This window comes from Panthera onca, chromosome D4 (genome assembly GCF_046562875.1).
Source record: "Panthera onca isolate mPanOnc1 chromosome D4, mPanOnc1 haplotype 2, whole genome shotgun sequence".
Classification (NCBI taxonomy): Eukaryota; Metazoa; Chordata; class Mammalia; order Carnivora; family Felidae; genus Panthera; species Panthera onca.
Window position 1 is genome coordinate 16276798 of NC_138351.1, and position 19625 is coordinate 16296422.

Here is a 19625-nt window from a genome sequence, read left to right on the forward strand (position 1 = left end):
AACTATATATTTTCACAATAACTTGTTATCCATTTTTACTCAAATGAGATATCCTTATCACTTAACGTAATATTGACTTTCGGAAGCCACCAAAAGTCAAGAACCAGGGCTGGCACACTAATGAATAGTCTGTGTAGTTGTTGATATAATGAATATTCTTCCGTTGCCATGTTTCACTCAGAAATTAGATGTATTACTACTACACATGACAAAATATCTTTTGCTTAACCTCAACATTTAGTATGAAAGTACAAATTATAGAAACATTCTTTTTAGTTTTTTTAATGCCAGCTAGTACAAACGGCGTTTACATCTTTTTAATAAATGTTAATAAAATAGACTAAAACATGTCTTAACAACTTGTCTATTGTAATAGGAAAACATACTCAATTAAAAGCAGTTGAGAAGCATAAGCACCGAGCTGAGAAAAATAAAGCCAGAGAATATTTAATTATGTGATGAATTCAGATTATGTAGGCAATACTGAAAATTATGAGAAAGAAATCCCAAAATATTTTTCCCCTTTCGGTGGCAGAATTTTTGAGTTGTGAATTAATGAGATTGTGTTTTTAGCTTCCCATTTCATATTGCCCTATTTTAGATCTCCATAAATCATGTCTAATTTTTTAGCCAAAAAATGAATGAAATGACAAAAGCTTTTAATAATTCATAAAGTATTAAAAGAAACAACTTAAAATTGTATTCAGCCAGCAAAAACAGAAACTCCGTGATTTCTTTTTTTGATTGATATCCACATTTTCATAGTAATTATACAACAAGCCATAACTTCACATGGATTATTTGGCATCAAGTATTTTATACAGACTGATTCTGTGCAGACATGTAGAACTGCAGTTCACATTTGTATTGGGAAAAATCTAACAGTACCAAACATTTTTTTAAAGTTTATTTATTTATTTTGAGAGAGAGAGAGAGAGAGAGAGAGAATGTAGAGTAGGAGAAGGACAGAGAGAGAGGGAGAGAGACAGAGAGAGACAGAGAGAGAGGACAGAGAGAGAGACAGAGAGACAATGCAGGCTCTGCATTGTCAGCACAGGGCCCTGTGGAGCCCAACATGGGGCTCGAACTCACAAGCCCATGAGATCATGACCTGAACTGAAACCAAGAGTCAGAGGCTTAGCCAACTGAGACACCCAGGCACCCCAGCACCAAATGTTTTGGAAGGAATGAGTGGTTGGGTTTAAATAATTTTGGTTGATTTATATTTATATTTTATAAATACAATGAAGATTTCTTTGGGATTCACTTACTCCTTGTTCCCAAGTGAAACTCTAGAGATATCTGGATAGTCATTACTTTTGAATCTTAACAAATGGCTATGTCATGTTTAGCTCCAGACTTACAGGAAAGCAACTGAGAAGTTGTGCTAATTTTAAGGAAAACTGCAGGAAAGCTTTAGATGTCACTCTCCTAATCCAGGTTTTTGTGTCAATAGCTCCTTAATTCTAACTGAATTAAGTCCTAAATCTCAGTCTGCATTGACAGTTTTCCACTTTAGGGACCGTTATGGAACAGACTGTCTACCTTCAAAATCTGTATGTTGAAACCCTAAGCCCAATTTGACTGTCTGTTTTTAGAAACAAAGCCTTTAAGGAGGTAATGAAGGTTAAATGATATCATAAGGTTGGGGCCCTAATCCTACAAGACATGTACCAGTGTAAGAGGAGCTAGAACCACCAGAGCTTTCTCCCTTTCCACATGAACATGAGGACATGGCAAGGAGGTGGCCATCACCAAACCAGGAAGAGAGGTCTCACCAGAAACCAATCCTAATGGTGACCTTGATCTTGGATTTCTAGCCTCTAGGACTTTGAAAAAATAAGTTCTTGTTTAAGCCACTCCATCTGTGGTATTGTTTATGGGAGCCCAAACAGGCTAATACAAGGCTCTAGACTCCCTTTTGAGTCTCAACTCCTCCTTCTCCTATTGTAACTACATTAATCTCAGCATCTTTCCTTTAAATCTTTCTTCTTCCTTATGTCCCCACATTTACCTGCTAGAATTCTACCTACACTGTAAACCCTGTGTCAAATCCACTTTGAAAATAGTTTTGTTCCTTTTTTCCCACACATTCCCTTCCCCCAATAGCATAAAATGTCTACTGCTTGGAGTCCCATTAACATATTGTATATCTCCAGTGTAAACATGATATATTGATTCATATTTTATCTTTTTGGCCATTTGTCTCACCTTCTCTACTAGATAATGAAACAATATATAAATTAGTTAACTATTTAGCATCTGCTATGTGCCAATTTATGCTTACTTGCTGGTGTTTTTGTTGTTGCTGTTGTTAAATAAAAATTTGAAGAAGGAAAGTAATAATTATAGTGATAATAATAATAATAATAACAATAATAATAATAATAATAGAAAGTAGATAAAGGTAAATTTCAACTCAATGTAAGTTCTCTCTCGCAATCATAGGTGTTAGAAGGAAAGCAATAGTGTCTCACTATCACAGTAGTTTTTTCAACAAGATGTTGAAGATAAAAGTCTTTTATGAGGAACAATGGGATCATATTACCTCCAAATTTTCTTTCAATTTCTGTATACAGGGCTTTGAATACAGATGTATTAAGTAATTTTTAGTTCTATTTATTTGCGTTGGTTTTGTATCAGGCTAAGTACCTAGTACAGTCCCTACGCAGTTAACAACAAATAGCAAGATCTGTGTAACTAAACAAAGGTAAACAATGCAAACTAATTTATATCTCACTACACTGTATGGCTTCCTTTATGCTGGAATCCTTTATGTGGAACTCATATGAGCTCACTATTGAAGTTGTGGGGATAAGAATCAATTCTCTCATTTAGAAAGAAGAAGCTATGTAAAATTTTGCCCCAGATTCTTTACTTAAAATAGTTCCCAGTACAGAACATTTTCTTTCTATTTTTCTTCTCACTCCAGCTGCCTAAAAATCTTTTTTTTTCTCCCTTGCTTTCGTTTTATGAATTATTCTGTATCTGGCCTTAACATAAGATTTCATGAAACAATAGAGATATCTCTGTCTCTCTAGATGTACCTATATTCTGATGAAGATGTTGGAATAAAAAGTAAAACATAAATAGGCTGAAAAGTACTGACCTGGAGATAATTTTATGATATTTATTTTAAAAATTTAGTTGAAAATTAACATAAATTTCAGGTAACCTACTTGACATATTATTTTTTAATGTTCATTTATTATTTTTGAGAGAGACAGAGCATGAATGGGAGAGGGGCAGAGAGAGAGGGAGACACAGAATCTGAAGTAGCTCCAGGCTCCAAGCTATCAGCACAGAGCCCAACACGGAGCTCGAACTCATGAACCGCGAGATCGTGACCTGAGCCAAAGTCAGACCCTTAACCAACTGAGCCACTGAGGTGCCCTGACATATCATTTTAAATTAATAACTAGTTATTCTTGTCTTATAAAGCATACATAAATATTTTTACAACATATTATAGAGCTATTTTTCCCCTGGATGAGGTTTACATCTTTAATAGAAAATATATTTTGATAATTCTTAATTTCAGAACATATATCAAATCAGATTGTGTTTCTTCCCAATTAAACTAGAGCATGTACATTTTCTGATTATTATAGTTAAAATTTCACAGTTATTCACTCCCTCCTTTGAAAGATTATATAATAATGCCCTTTGCTATGTAACTTGTCTGCCTTCTATAAAAGGGGTATACTTCTCTATTCAATTGACTTTAGGCTTGGCCATGTTACTTGCTTTGGCCAATAAAATATGAGCAAAAGTGACAGTGTATCAGTTCTGAGTAGAAGCTTTAATAGTCACTGCATATGTTTGTCAGTTTCTTATTTCTGCCCTTGCCATGAAAGGACAGTATATATTCAGAGCTCCTTCCACCTTGGTTCCAAAATGAGAAAACATGAGGAGCAGACCCACAATCCAAGATCAAAAAACTTGAGTCTGACACATAGCCTTGAGTAGAACCATAGCTGACCTGAAGACAGTTTTATAAAAGAGAAAGAAGATTGCTGCTGTAAGCCACTGCAATTTGGGATTACTTGACTAACACAAAGAATTTAGATATAGTGATCACTTTATTAAATATCTACCAAAGACAATCCTCACTATCTAAGACCTGACAAACATTTGGCTGAGATCCAAATATATCCAAATATAGCTTATATTGATAAATTTATCTCTGGCTGGAATATTTAAAAATCCAACAAATTATGTTTTTAGGCTTACTGCCTTTAAAATTTTTCCTGGAGACTTCTACTTCTTTGTAGATGGAGTAGAAATACTTCTCTCTAGTTTTCCCACTAAGTACAACTGAAAGCCTGCACATTCTATACAAAACAAAGATAAGAAGGCTCTGAAAGATGGGGAGAAGAAAATAGATTGCTCAAGGACCTCAGAAATGAGGATCAACAGGGTTTAGTATCCTAGGTTTTCTTTTTGCCTCATAGATCCCAGACTTGAAGCTGAAGAAACAGGCAACAAGGAAATACTGAAGAACACAGGCAGAAAATTCACAATGAAAGCCTGTTTTCTCTAGTGAAAGGGGCAGCCTCGCAAGACAGAAGTTTTAGATCATAATTGCTTTAGTCCAGCTAAATATCATAGAAAAACTGTGGCCCTATTCCAGTCACACTAGCAAATGCTTAGTGGAGAACCTGGACTTCCACACCTGCAAGGCTGTCATGAGGCAACTCAATATTTCCACTGGGATGATGTCAGAGAATGCCAAACAGGGAGATGGAAATTTCACCACTGATGGATGGTAACAAAAAGGCCACCTTGCCCCCTCTCCACTAGAATACTGTCAAAGGAGACCTAGAGGAGAGTCAAAGGTTTACCATTGCCCAGTTGTAATGAGGTCGCTCTCACCATAAGGCCAGTGGAACCCCCAAGAGGATCACCCCATCTAGTAGCACTAAGAACTTTCCTTGCCCTTGAATGCCACCTCAAATATAACAGTATACACTGGTTGAAATTAAAATGGAAGATATTCGTTAAATGCAGACACTTATCAAAGGAAAGCAAGAGTGACTATATTAACATCAGATAAAGAAACTTCAGGGCAAAGAAAATTACAAGAGACAGAGAGGAACATATATAATGATGAAAGTTTCAATCTACCACACAAAGAGGAAACAGCCATTATAATTGTGTGTGTACAAAACTGTTGCTGAGCTATAAAATATGCAAAACAAAACCTGAGAGAACTGAAATGGAAAACAAAGGAACATGTTCACAATTATAATTGGAGACCTCAACATCCCTTTTTAAACTACAACTAGAAAGAAAATCAGCAGTTACTTAGAACAGTTTAATGACATCATTAATCAACAGGATGTATTTGGCATTTATAAAACATTCCACCCAAAAATAGTAGGGAACATGTCCTTTCCAAATTTCCATGGAGCTTATACCAAATATATCATATCTTGGGTCATGAAATAACCTCAAGAAATTTTAAAACTTGAAATCATACAGAGTGTGTTCTCTGACCACAATGTAATCAAACTAGAAATCAGTAATAGAAAAATAATGACAAAACTTGAAACACTTGAAAATTAAGTCACGTACTTTTAAATAATCCATGACTCAAAAACGAAATTTTAAAGGAGTTTTAAAATGCATTTAATTAGGGGCACCTGGGTGGCTCAGTTAGTTGAGCATTGGACTTTGGCTCAGGTTACGATCTTGCTGTTCATGAGTTTGAGCCCCATGGGGGGCTCTGTGCTGGCAGCTCAGAGCCTGGAGCCTGCTTCAGATTCTGTGTCTCTCTCTCTGTCTGCCCCTCCCCAGCTTGTGCTCTGTCTCTCTCTGTCTCTCAAAAATAAACATAAAAAAATTAAATGCATTGAATTAAATGAAAATACAACATATGAAATTTTGTTGGACACAGCTAAAGCAGTGCTGAGAGGAAAATTTATAGCACTAAATATATACATTAGGAAAGAACACATCTAACTCTTGATGTCAGCTCAGATCATGATCTCACAGTCATGAGACTGAGCCCTGTCTCAACCTTGGTGCTGAGCATGGAGCCTGCTTGGGATTATTCTTCTCCCTCTCCCTCTGCCTGTCTGCTCACACACATGTGCTCTTTCTCTCTCTCTCAAAATGAACATTTTTTAAAAAGCATACATCAGAAAAGAACAAATGTCTCAATACAACATTCTAAGCATCCAACTCAAGAATACAGAAAAAGAAGAGCAAAATAAACCTGATGAGAACCGAAAAAATAAATAATGAAGAGAAGAAATAAGTTCAAGTGAAAACAGGAAAACAGTTGAGAAAATCACTAAAACTTTAAGCTAGTTCTTTTTTTTCCTCTCTTTTAAAATTTTTTTTTAATTTATTTTTGAGAGAAAGAGAGAGAAAGTGTGAGCAGGGGAGGGGCAGAAAGAGGGAGACACAGAATCTGAAGCAGGCTCCAGGCTCTGAGCTGTCAGCACAGAACCCGACGGGGGGCTCAAACTCACGAACCACGAGACCATGACCTGAACCAAAGTTGGACGCCCAACTGACTGAGCCACCCAGGTGTCCCTAGGCTAGTTCTTTTTAAAGTCCGATCCAATTGACAAATCTCTAGCAACACTGACAAAGAAAAAAATAAAGATTACACACAATTACCATATCAGAAATGTTATGGGATATTATTACAGACACTGTAGACTTTAGAAGGATAATAGGTGCATACTCCAAATAACTTTATTTACATAATGTGACAATTTACACAAAATGGACTAATTCCTCAAAGAACACAAATAACCACAACTCACCCAATATGAAATAGATAAACTGAATATCTCTGTAACTACTAGGAAAATTTAATTTGTAATTTTAAAAATTCTAGGAAAGAAATCTCAAGGCCCAGACAGTTTTACTGGAAAACTCCACAAACATTTAAAGATGAATTAACACCAATTCTATAACCTCTTTTTAAAAAACAGAATAAAAGGGAACACTTCCCTATTCTTTTTATGATATTGGTGTTACTCTGATACCAAAACTAGACAAAGAAAGTACACCAGACAATAGAGGTGGGGGAAATAAAGACCAATAGTTCTCATAAATATAGACACAAAAATCCTTAAAATATTAGCAAGTAGAATTGAGAAAATATAAATAAATATTATTTTCATGGCCAAGTATCCTGGGATAGCAGTCTAGTTCAATATTTGAAAATCAATCAACACAATCTACTATATTAATCTGCTAAAGAAGAGGTGCCTAGGAGCTCAGTCCATTAAGTATCTGACTTTGGGTCAAGTCATGATCTCGCTGTTCACGAGTCTAAGCCCTGCATAGGGCTCTGTGCTGACAGCTCAGAGCCTGGAGCCTGCTTCGGATTCTGTGTCTCCCTCTCTCTCTGCCCCTCCCCCACTCACCCTCTGTCTCTGTCTCTGTCTCTGTCTCTGTCTCTGTCTCTGTCTCTCTCCCTCTTGGAAATAAATGAACATTAAAAAAAAATGGGTTAAAGAAGAAAACTTGCATCATCATATCATCCAATCCAGAAAAAAACCTCACTGTGATTTCTATGCCTATTGATTGAGTGTAAATCCAAGTTGGGGAACAAAATTATTTATAGTATGCTACATCAGTTTTCCAAGGCAAATACAAAAAAAATGTTTGTTTTAGATAATGTTCAAAGCAATAGGAAAATGATGACTTATAATTCAAAGTCCCCTTGGAGTGTTAGTAATATTCTCTTTGTTAATGAGTTATTTTGGATCATTCATACATGTATATAAGGTGAGACAGACAGAGAGAGCGAGAGAGCAAGTGAGCGAGAAAAAGACAGAGAGAACACCAACAACCATTTTAAATGGAAAATGATAACATTTAAAAAATCTTGGTGAAATGTTGATGAAGAAGGATACACGGATATTCCCTTGTACTACATTTGCACTATTTAAGTAAAATTATTTACAAATTCTTAAAAAGTGATATTTTGAAACTAAAACATTTTTAAACTTTTCTCAAATTAAGATTTATTCAGGGATCAAGGTGAGAGTAGGTATTGCTAGTTGTCTATAGGTAAACAGAATAATGCTTATGTTGTTAATGCTTATTTACACATAAAGATATCTTCAGGAGGATTAAAATTTCAAGCATTTTACTGGTAGGGAAAGTCTTCCCTATAGGTTACAAAAAAAAGAAGAATTACTAACAGTAGAAAGTTCATGCTTAAGAGTAATACAAGATACACAGAAGCTGGGAACAAAGGTAGTGTCACATTGGCATTTCAACATTCCTGTCCATCCAAGAATAGAGAATCCCTGAATCACTCTGACAGAACATGGAGTCTTTATGTCTTCTGCAGTGACTTTCTCATGTGTGTATAAGTAATGCTATTTTTGTAGGGAGAAAATGGAAACCCCAATAAATAAGAATGGGATTATAAAATGTATAATGCATAACTGACATTGAATTAAAGAAATCAGGTATCTGGGGGCACCTGGGTGGTTCAGTCAGTTGAGCGTCGAACTTCGGCTCCGGTCAGAGCCTGGAGCCTGCTTCAGATTCTGCCTCTCTCTCTCTCTCTCTCTCCCTCTCTCTCTCTCTCTCTGCCCCTCCCCTGCTTGTGCTCTGTCTCTCAAAAATAAACAAACGTTTAAAAAAAAGAGAGAGAGAGAAATCAGGTATCTGCAGCATACATTCTGAACATGGGAAAGCTCATTTCCTAAACCAACTCAGGAAAATTATATTTATTTATTTATTTTATTTGTTTTTTAAACTTTATTTACTCTGAGAGAGAGAGAGCGTGCAAGTACATGTGCACAAGTGGGGGAGGGGCAGAGAGAGAGAGAGAGAGAGAGAGAGAAAGAGAGAGAGAGAGGAAAACAGAGAATCTCAAGCAGGCCCCATGCTGTCAGCATGGGACTTGAATTCAGGAACCATGAGATCATGACCTGAGCTGAAACCAAGAGTTGGATGCTTAACTGACTAAGCCACCCAGGTGCCCCCAACTCAGGAAAATTTTAAAAAAGGAAAATAATGATTCACTCTATTGGACTTGTCCATCTGAAAATTCACATATAAGCCAAGCAAGGAAAACAGAAATTTAATGGTTGGGATTTTTCTAAACTTTGATTTTTAAGGAAAATTTGTAAACTAGTAAAGAAATGACCTTTGATTACGCCTCACCAATCTGGACATAGGCCACCAATTTTATTTTTGGATTCTGGAGAGTAATAAGAAAAGAAGGAAATATTTCCAATTTTAGTTGGCTTACTTTTTATCATAACTCCCTGCTGTATTCAGAAAATTAAGACCACTAAACTCTAAGATGCTCAAAAGATATTAGAAATAAGTGAATTATCAGAATTAAAGAAACACTGTCCACAGAAGAGCTACCATATTATATAAGGTTTAGACCCTGAATGGAACAGGTAGCAGGGCAAGCTGAAATCTGCAATTAAGAATAATTTTAATAATGTTTCAGTCTCTTACATAGCAATTAAGTTTGGGGGATTTTCATTTACTTGTTAACACTTTTCTTATTTTTCTAAAATTTATCTCACTCGTAATTAAATGTGTTCCTCCTCATCTTTATCAGAAGTCATTTCCCTGTTAAACTGATGAAATTATTTCCATTCCAGACTTTAACTCTAATATGTCACTTTGTACCAAGTTAAAAAAACAAAAACCAAAAACCAAAAAACCTAACCTAAAATAAACTGGACCACCACTCTAACCTTGATTTATGTTTAGAGCTTTAAACAAAAAGTTTGCATCTGTTACCCTTAAAGTCTGTAATTAGTAGTTGAACCACACAAAGAATTAACATGATGTCATGTCTAGACAACATGTAAATTAATATGAAAGCAATTGATTTACCAAGTCTATACTAAGACAAATTAATCTGAATTAAGTTTAATCCCAGTTATTAACTGATTAAGTGGGGCTGTTGGTAGCTACAGAGTGGTGATTTCCATCTGTGAATTTTAGGGACACAACTTAATCACGGATTCTGTATGGAGAGATACAGCATAGACCATGACGGTTCCCAGCACAGAAGAGCCAGAGAAGCAAAACTGAAATATACAATTTAAAAACATGTAGGAAGCTTTTCTTAAGTGTCATAATTAACTTTTGGCAAAGGGGATGTTTCAGGCATGTTGACTCTGGCTGTGACTGGCACACCATCCCTCTTATAAAGTGCATTCATCTGTTCTGAAGGAGAATTTGCTCTTGCTTTGAGCAAACATGAAATCAAAATTGCCAATATGTTCTTTCTTTTTTAGCAGAATTATTACAATTTACTGTGGGCAGAAAACACATCATTATTAAGCACTAATCTCCGTGAAAGATATTTGGACTTTGGGATAATAATACTCCCAAATCTACAGAGCAAATCAACAGGTGTGTACTCTCAAATTAGAGGAGGTTGTTATTCAACCATCTCATATCTATTGAGAGTACCAGAAGTATGTTTTATTTGTCCCATTTACTAAAAACATATTTATTTTTCTTTAAACATTATGGGTCCTCCTCAAGTTTTTTTGTAAGTATTGTTCTTTGTTTTGCTTTGCTATTTTTTAAGAAATATTTGTTCAAGTAAAATTAGCTTGCACTCATTTTAGAATGCTAACAACTCAACACTAACATCATCATAATATAACAAAAATGTTGGTTTTGCTTCCATTAGCCAGCTCCCATAACTGCATTCATAGTATTTTTCAGATAATTGGAAACCAAGAACAATCCTATCAGATGATGAAAAAATATTTTCTTCTTTTTGATTTGGTGTTCATGTTCACTTAGTTTGCCAGAAAACTCTATAGCTTATGTTGGAACAAAATTCAGGAGTGTTTTAGGACTATAATATACAGAAGTTTGATAATTAAAAAGCAACTATGTAATATCAGAACGAGGGTCATTGTATTTATATAGACTCTTTTATAGACATCCTACTCATTGTCATAATAACTGAGGCTGTCATGACCATGGTCTGTGCCTCGCATGAAGCCCTAAACAATTCTGACAGGCTGCAGCTCATTAAGGGACAGTCATTTTGTTGAAATGTCTATCAGCTCGCAGGGATGCACCAGGATGAATAGGCCCGAAACAATAGGCACATTTGTTAGAGCAGTAGCTTCCCTAATACATGATGAGACAATCAAGCCAAGCTGCCTTCGGCACAAAGACATAATTAATCAAATGGACAAATGGTTCAAAAATTGCTCTAGTATATTCTGTAGTGGACAGAGGTTTCCATGGAAACATTGGCGTTTGCATCACAGTTAATGACCATTCTGTACAATGAAGGCTCTCCCTTCACACACACTTCTTTCCCCGCTCTCCACCACGCCTGCTCTCCCCACCGTTCCAACCATTAAAAAACACAACCTGGAGAAAAACAAACAAAACAGGGAGAATGAGGAAGCGGAAAGGAGAACCTTGAGTATCTGATTTCCCTTGCAGAAAATCTCATAGTGCTATTTCAGCACTTATAAAAGTGACTGTGAATTTTTTATTGTGATCCCAATACTTAAAAATAATCCATATGTAGGAAACCAGCCTTTAATCATGACATTTAATACTGTTAAATAATGACACTGGCTTCCCTGTAGTGTTTACAGATACAACTTAGTTTACTGTGATTATGTAAAATATATTAAAAAAAATTAAATTGTAACATGTCTCAAATGTTAAATAAGAATTTAGTACAGCCTTGTGATAAAGGGAGATGTAAAGTTTATCTTTAGTCTCTGGAGAATGACATGTAAATGTAAGGTATGGTTCTGAGACATATTAAGTAATATTTGATCAGGAGAAGAACAAACACTACTTTGTACCTAATAGAACATATTCTTTATAGGTAACCATTTATGTGTCTTTGAAGGTAGTTTCTTGTTACTTTACAATGGCTTTTGAGGTTTTAATCATTGCTCCCCATCTTCCCCTCCCAAAATAGCTTATCAGGGTTTTCTTTCCAATCACAAAAAGGGCAATCTTTTAGAAGTGTCCTAATAAATGCAATATTCTCCATCTTGATAGTTTAAGAAACACAAAAAATTGTTAAGTTCATGCCCATTAGGGGGTCTTGTGTAGTACTTGAAACCAGAGTTTGATTCTTTGGAAAATACATAACAGGGTAGTTTATTGAAATTTTTTTCTCTAATTGTATTTTTCCCTTTCTCTTTAAAAAACAAAAAACAAAAACCAAAAACTTTTTTATATCTCTGTACAGGCTGCAGAATGCCTTTGTAGTGTCCCTTGAAGATATCTTCCCTTCCTGGTATTTAAACTTTTATTTCTAAAAGCCTGTGACAATGGAATCCTTTGCTGGTGGGAAGCGTGAAGAAAGTTTTGAGGTTTTGCAGTGAGGGTGAGTTGGAGGACAAGCACAGCAAAAGAGAGTTGGTGATATTTTCAAGACTTAAAAGGAGAGACAGGTCCCCTAGTCTTGAAAAAATGAAGAGCACAGACCACTATCTGGGGAACGATGGTTACCTATGTTTCAACTTAACTGGGCTAAGGGATGCCCAGAGAGCTGGTAAGACAGTCCATCTGAGCGTGCCTGTTAGAATACTTTGGAAGAGATTAGCATTTGAACTGGTGGATTGAGTGAAGGTGATCCCCCTCTCCAACGAAGGTGGGTGTCATTCAATCTCCTAAGGGCCTGTATAGAACAGAAAGGCAGAGAAGGGACAAATTTGCTATTTTTACTTGAGCTGCGACACCCATTTTCCCCTGTCCTCAGACATGGGAATGCCTGGTTCTTGGTCCTTTGGCTCTCAGGCCTTTGGGTGGGGACTGAATTATACCACTGGCTTTCTTGGTTCTCCAGCTTGCAGATAGCAAGCAGGTCATGGGACTTCTCAGCCTCCTTAATTGTGTGAGCCAATTCCTATAATCTCAATCTCTCTGTCTCTCTCTCTCTCTCTCTCTCTCTCTCGATAAATGGATAGCTATAGGTATACTATTATATCTATATAGAAATATATAGTTATGTCTGTTATCATATTAGTTCTGCTATTATCGTATCTGCTAAAATATCGTGTTAGTTCTGTTTCTCTGGAGAATGCTGACATACACTGGGCAACACAAAGAGAAAACTTCCAAACTCAGAGAAGATTAGTTATATGGTGCACTTAGAGAGGTTGGAGCTAAAGACTCAGTCTGGTAAAGATTTGTTTACCTGTGCTCTGTTAGAAGCCTACTTTCAAAGAGCTATGTAAGGCTGAACGCTGAGCATTCCTGCAGTTACCAAGAATGATGGACGCCCACGAACCTTTATATGACTTTCCTGTATCAAATTGATACTCCATATTCTTATGCTATCCTAGAATCAACAGAAATCAAATCATTACTTAATTTATATACAAAAAAAATTGCTATTTCTTGCACATCTAAATACGTGAATTTTATCATTGTGCCAAGGACTGACTAGAGAGAAGAATGAATGAGAACACCTGCTTAGTCCTTACTAAGGCAGAAAAAAGAACATGGACACAGACAAAACAAAACACTTTTTTTAGTGGTTTTCTTAGTGTTTACAATATACATGTTAAAATTATGTAAATACCTCTTCAAATAACAATATATTTGAAGTTCAGTTAAACTACCTGGTAAGGGCTTAAGCAATGGACTATTTTTTTAATAAACATTTTGCTGAATTCTAAGATATGCATAGAAAAAGTACACAACACATATGTAGAATATAAGCATAAGAATATCCTAGAAGCTTCCTAGTTCACTCTGCCAATTATGACTCTAGCAAGGGTAACCACTATCTAGACTTCTATTACCAGACTTTAATTTTGCCTGTTTCAAGTTCTGGATTCTATATTTTGGGATGATATGTACTCTACGTATACATTCAGGATGGAATCACTACATAAATACAAAACGAATAAGTTGATAACAGAAATAAATAAAAAGAATAGGAAAGTAAATGAATTAGAATAGTTATTCGACATTATATGACCAGTTTCTGTCTATCGAGCAATTTAATGTAAGTACCTGCCCTGTTTGCTTACATGACACACTGCCCTGGTTCACTTTATTCCATAGGGACAAGACTATCTCTATATGGACTCATGACTGGGTGATCCTAGCTATTTATCCAAGGTTACACAGTCTCTTTAGGACTCAATTCTTTCAATTGTAAGAGGAATAGTAACATCATGATGCCATTAGAAAAATAATAAAATAACATATCATGAACACTTTGAATACTTTAGGCTCCACACAGTGAAGCTGTGGATAAACACATATTTATTATATTTTTGGTTAGAATGAAAAACGATCCTACCATTGTACAAGAGAATGTGAAAAAATCTACCACAATTATAGTTGTATTTATTAATCTTTGATCCAGCAGTCCCAATTCCGGAAATCTATCCCAAAGAAATACTTTCCCATGTATGAGAAACATATAAAGTGTACAAGGTATTCACACATCATTTTTATTACAGTAGAGACACTTATGAGTCCAAAGGATTAGAGACATCCAAGAGTCCAAATTTTTGTTGGAATAAACTATGGTCTATCCACCCAGTAGAATTCTATGCAGTTGTGAGAATGAATGAGAAGACCTCAACAAAACAATTTCTAGGATATTTTTAAGTGAATAAATTGATGTTTAGAATTATATATATGGTATGCTACTGGCATGTAAGAAGGGGAAAAATAAGCAAATATTTACATTTCTTTGTATTTGCATAAATCACCACTGAAAAGAGAAACATGAAGCTTAGAATGAGGGCAGAATAGAGTTGATAGAAATGGAGCTGAGAGGGACTTTTTGACACTTTTTAAAAAATTATTTTGACATAATTTAGGCTTACAGAAAAGTTGAAAAATAATACACAGGTTGCTATTTCTCCAAGATTCCCCCCTCAAAAAAATTAGTCAAAATACAGATTTCATTCAGATGATGCCAGTTTTTTCAAATGTTCATTTTCTGTTTTAGAATCCAACCAAGAATTCTCCTTAATTCACTTGTTATGATTCATCAGTTTTTCCCAATCTGACAGTTCCTCGTTCCCCGGCCTACCCTCCCCCCACCCACCCACTGCCGACTGTATAAGACTTGTGAAGAGTACTTGTCAGGTATTTTGAAGACTGTACCTTAATTTGGAATTGCATTATGTTTGTTCACAATTATCTTAAAGGTATGCATTTTGGGGAAGAATATCACAGACAACGCACCCTCCTTAGAGCATCATTATCAGGGGGCACATATAACATGTCTCATTACCAGAGATGTTAATGTTGATCATTAAAATAAGATGGTGTCTGAAGGTTTCTTCACTGTAAAGTCACTGCTTTCCCTTTGTAAATACTGTTTTGAGAAAGATAATCTGAGATGAGACTAAAAAGCTGTGTCTTCTTGTACTTTGCCAACCAATTTTAGCATTCACCAATGGATCTTGACTACAGCAATGATTACCATCGTGTTCTAATGGTGGCTTTTAATTTCCTTCAGTCATTCTGTATTTATTAATTCTGTTTTTTTAATAGGAGTCCTTCCTTCTCAACCTCTTATATATTTAATCATTTATTTATATCCGTATAAACTCACTGTTGATTTTACTTCCTTTCTGGTTCCATCATTTAAACTTCCTTTTCAAAACAAAACAAAACACTTTTTTTAGTGGTTTTCTTAGTGTTTACAATATACATGTTAAAATTATGTAAATACCTCTTCAAATAACAATATATTGCTTTATGCATAGCACAAATTCATTATAACCTAGTATCCCAAACTCCCCTTCTTTTTCTTGTGACATTGCTGTTATTTATTTCACTCATTCATATACACATCAAAAATATTACTATTTATGCCCCAAACAAACTGTTGTCTTTTAGATCAGTTAAGAATAAGACAAATGAAAGAATTTATTTTACCTTCATTTATTTCTTCTCTGATGCTCTCCTTTCTTTTTATGTAAATTCAAGTGTCTGATCTATATCTCTTTCCTTATGTTTGAAAATCTTCTTTTAACATTTTTTGCAGGGCAAGTCTGCCGTCTGGGAATTCTCCCAGTTTTTGTTTATCTGAGAAAGTATTTCTTTTTTACTTTGGAAGGATAATCTCAATGGATACAGAATTCATGGATGCCATCTTTTTCTTTCAACATTTTAAAGATCTCATTCCACTCTTGTTGCATTATTTTTAAAAAATGAGAAGTTTGCTGTAATTTTTATCTTTTTCTTTTGCATGGGAAGTGTTCCCTAATCCTTGGATTTCATCAATATTTTCTCTTTATCTTCTTTTTTTCCTGCAGTTTAGCTCTGTGATGTATATTTTGAGAATTCTGTTCTCTAAACTTCTGGTTCCATGGTTTGGTATCTGTCATTCATTTGGAAAGTTCTCAGCCATTATTATTTTGGCAAATATTTCTTCTGCTCCCTTCTGTCTTCTGTGACATTCTAATTATATGCATATTGCAACTTTTGATATTGTTTCACAGCTCTTGGATGTTGTCCATTCCATTCCATTCTCTCCTTTTTTCCCCCTTTTTTGGCTCTTTGCATTGCAATGTGAGAGGTTTCTATTTACTTATGTTCAAGTTCAGTGATTCTTTCCTCAGCCATGTCAAGTCTACTGATGCACCCATCAAAGGCAGTCTTCATTTCTAATATTGTTTTTCATTTCTAGCATTTCTTTTTTATCCTTTCTTATAGGTCCCATCTGTCTGATGATATTTCATTTGGTCTTGCACATTGTCTACTTTTTCCTCAAGAGCGTTGACCATAGTAGTCATTGTTAATTAAAATTTCCTGAGATAATTCCAACATCTTTTTTATACATAAGCCTGGTTCTGATACTTGCTTTGTCTCTTCAGATGGTGTTTGTTCTTGCCTTTAAGCATGCTTTGTGAATTTTGTTGAGAGCAGACATATTGTACAAAGTAATACTAACTGATGTAAACAAACCATTAGCATGAGGACTACATTAATATGTCTAGGAGTTTGGGTATAGTTAATGTTTCTTTTAGCTGTAAGCACCAGAGGCTCTGCATTATTCTGGTGATCCGCTCTTGGCTTTCAATTTCCCTTTGTACCATTTTTAGAGAAAGCCTGTGTCTTGGAGTCCTTTTTCTATAATCTACCTTTATTACTTCTGGAGGTTTGTTGGTATTGTGATAGACTGTTGAGAAAAAAGGGGTATGCTCTAATCTTCTGATTGTCTTCTAATGGGCCTGTCTTGGGGATTTGGCCTGTGAAGTATTTCTGCTTCTCCTCCAGGGGTAGAGCTTTGATCACTCCTATCCACTAGTCTCTTCTCCAGCTTTAGTGTTTCTAGTATATTTCCTTGAAGCCCTCTTCCTTGTTGACTGTGGCTCCTCCCCGGCCATGACATGGAGGTAAGATCGGTCTAGAATGGAGTGTATTTTCTTTCCCCAAACTGGGATACATTTCCAGATTTGCCTTCTAGTGATATCCTCCATCCTAGAGATTAGGTCTTTTAGAGAGGAAGGGTCTGGGAGAGCTTCACAATACCCACTGCCCTCTTTCACTGTCAGAGCCACTTAAGAAGCTTTCTCAGATCTCCCAGTGAAAATGTGGTGGTGTTCCTGGAGGAAAAGCCTGGGAAGGTGCTGGGAGTCCCCTCTAACTGCAGACTCTAGGAGCTTCTCACCTCCTGTAGTCTCTACACAGTCTGGCAATTCCTAATCCACACTACATAAGTGGTCCTTGACTGGCAGGTCCTACTCCAGGTAAGCCAATCTCAAGAGCTTTAGCTCTCTGGAAGCACCTAACAATCCAGTTTTGGGGAATGCAGTAATGATTTCCAATCTTTTTCCATGTTGGGCTGAAACCTGAAGTCTTCAGATTCAGGATATGTATTTTATTTGGAGGTTAAAATCTAATACTATTACTATTTATTTTGTTGCTCAAATTATTTCAGCCTTGGTCATTGAGAGCTTTTTTAAAATTTGGCTCTGGTGTTCCTTTGATATACCCCCTTTCTTCCTCTATCACTGAGATCTCTGACTCTATCTAAAATTTATTTGTTTGTTCAAGTCTAGTATTCATATAAAGCAGTTTGATAATATGTCCCATAGGTACAGGTGAAACAAGTTTACCAACTGGAATGCATTGTCCCTTTAGTTACTTTGGCCTTAAGTCTTGGATTATGCAGTCAAACCACTGTTTTCCAGATACTTAGGTTGATTTTTTTCTTCCCACTCGCTTCACTGTGTTGATCTCATTCATCTGTAGCCTCCTTAGTCACATTCTGCATTCCATCCTCAGTGATTTCTGTACACCTGTCTTCCAGTATATGGATTCCTTCCTTACCTGTACCCGGATTACTATTTAGCCTATTGAAGACATTCCTTCTCAATGTGGTATGCATTTTTGTTGTTTTCATTGGAGTCTGCATTATAACTTCTAAATTTAACCACTTATTTTACATGTTGTCTATTTTTTCCCTTCGAGACTTTAACACAATCATTGTAGTTATTTTAAATTCCCTCTCAGGTACTTCCAACATGTCTGTTACATTTGAGTTTGGTTTTAACGATTGCTCTGTTTCTTAGGAATGTGCTGTTTTTTCTTACTTTTGTGTATGCTTTCTAGTTTATTCTTTTTAAAAAATTTTTTAATGTTTATTTATTTTTGAGAGATAGAGAGAGAGACAGAGCATGAGCAGGGGAGGGGCAGAGACAGAGGGAGAGAGACATAGAATCTGAAGCAGGCTCCAGGCTCTGAGCTGTCAGCACAGAGCCCAATGCGGAGCTTGAACTCTCAAACCATGACATCATGACCTGAACTGAAGTCGGATGCTTAACCGACTGAGCCACCCAGGTGCCCCTAGTTTATTCTTGAAAGATGTACATCTTGTGTAGGACAGAGGAGATTATAGGAAATAGTTTTCCCACTTGGAAATGGTCATGCTTTTCTTTCTGCCAGGACTTTGATGGGGGAACAATTTATTTAACCTATCAAACCTGATTTTTTTAGATTTATTGTTGCTATGGTTACTGCCAGTGTACCACAGGTTTCAAATTCTTCTAGTAATACTTTGTGTTTCGGGTAGGGGTTTTCAGAGGACTTTTTATTTCAGTGCTTGCTCCACGCGGAGCCCCAGTGACGGTCTGTCTTTTGCAAATTACTTGTTACTTGATGCTTCTTTTCCTGGAGCATGTGCTTGGGGATGGGTGCCACAGGTGCAGTTGTTCCCTACTGTTCTGATTAAGTCTTTGTCTTAGGCACTGTATCTCTGCTTCTCAGTCCTGTAGGTGGCTTTGCAGTTCTGAGTCCAGTAGATCTTTATGCCCCTCCTCCAGGGTTTCAAGTTTCTTTTTTCTTCTTTCCTTCCCCTAGCTGCAATGGGTTTTCACCAGGGCGCCATGAGCACCAGTGTGTGTTAACCATCCCCACTACGCATTTAGGTGTCTTAGTTTTGTAGGGAAGATAGAGGAGAACTAGCCCCCACCACCCCAGGAGCTACTGTTGCCCTCCTCCAGTTCTGGGTCACAAGGTAGACTTTCTCAGAAATGAACCAAAATTCTCTGGGTCCTCAGTTGGCAGACCTCCCAGTATTTGCAGTTCCCAGGGTCTCCACCCACCTGCCAGTGCATATTCCATCTCCACCAATTTTCCAAAATCCCCAGCTGGTTTGCTAAGGATGGACAGATGACCCCTTCTTACTGTCCATC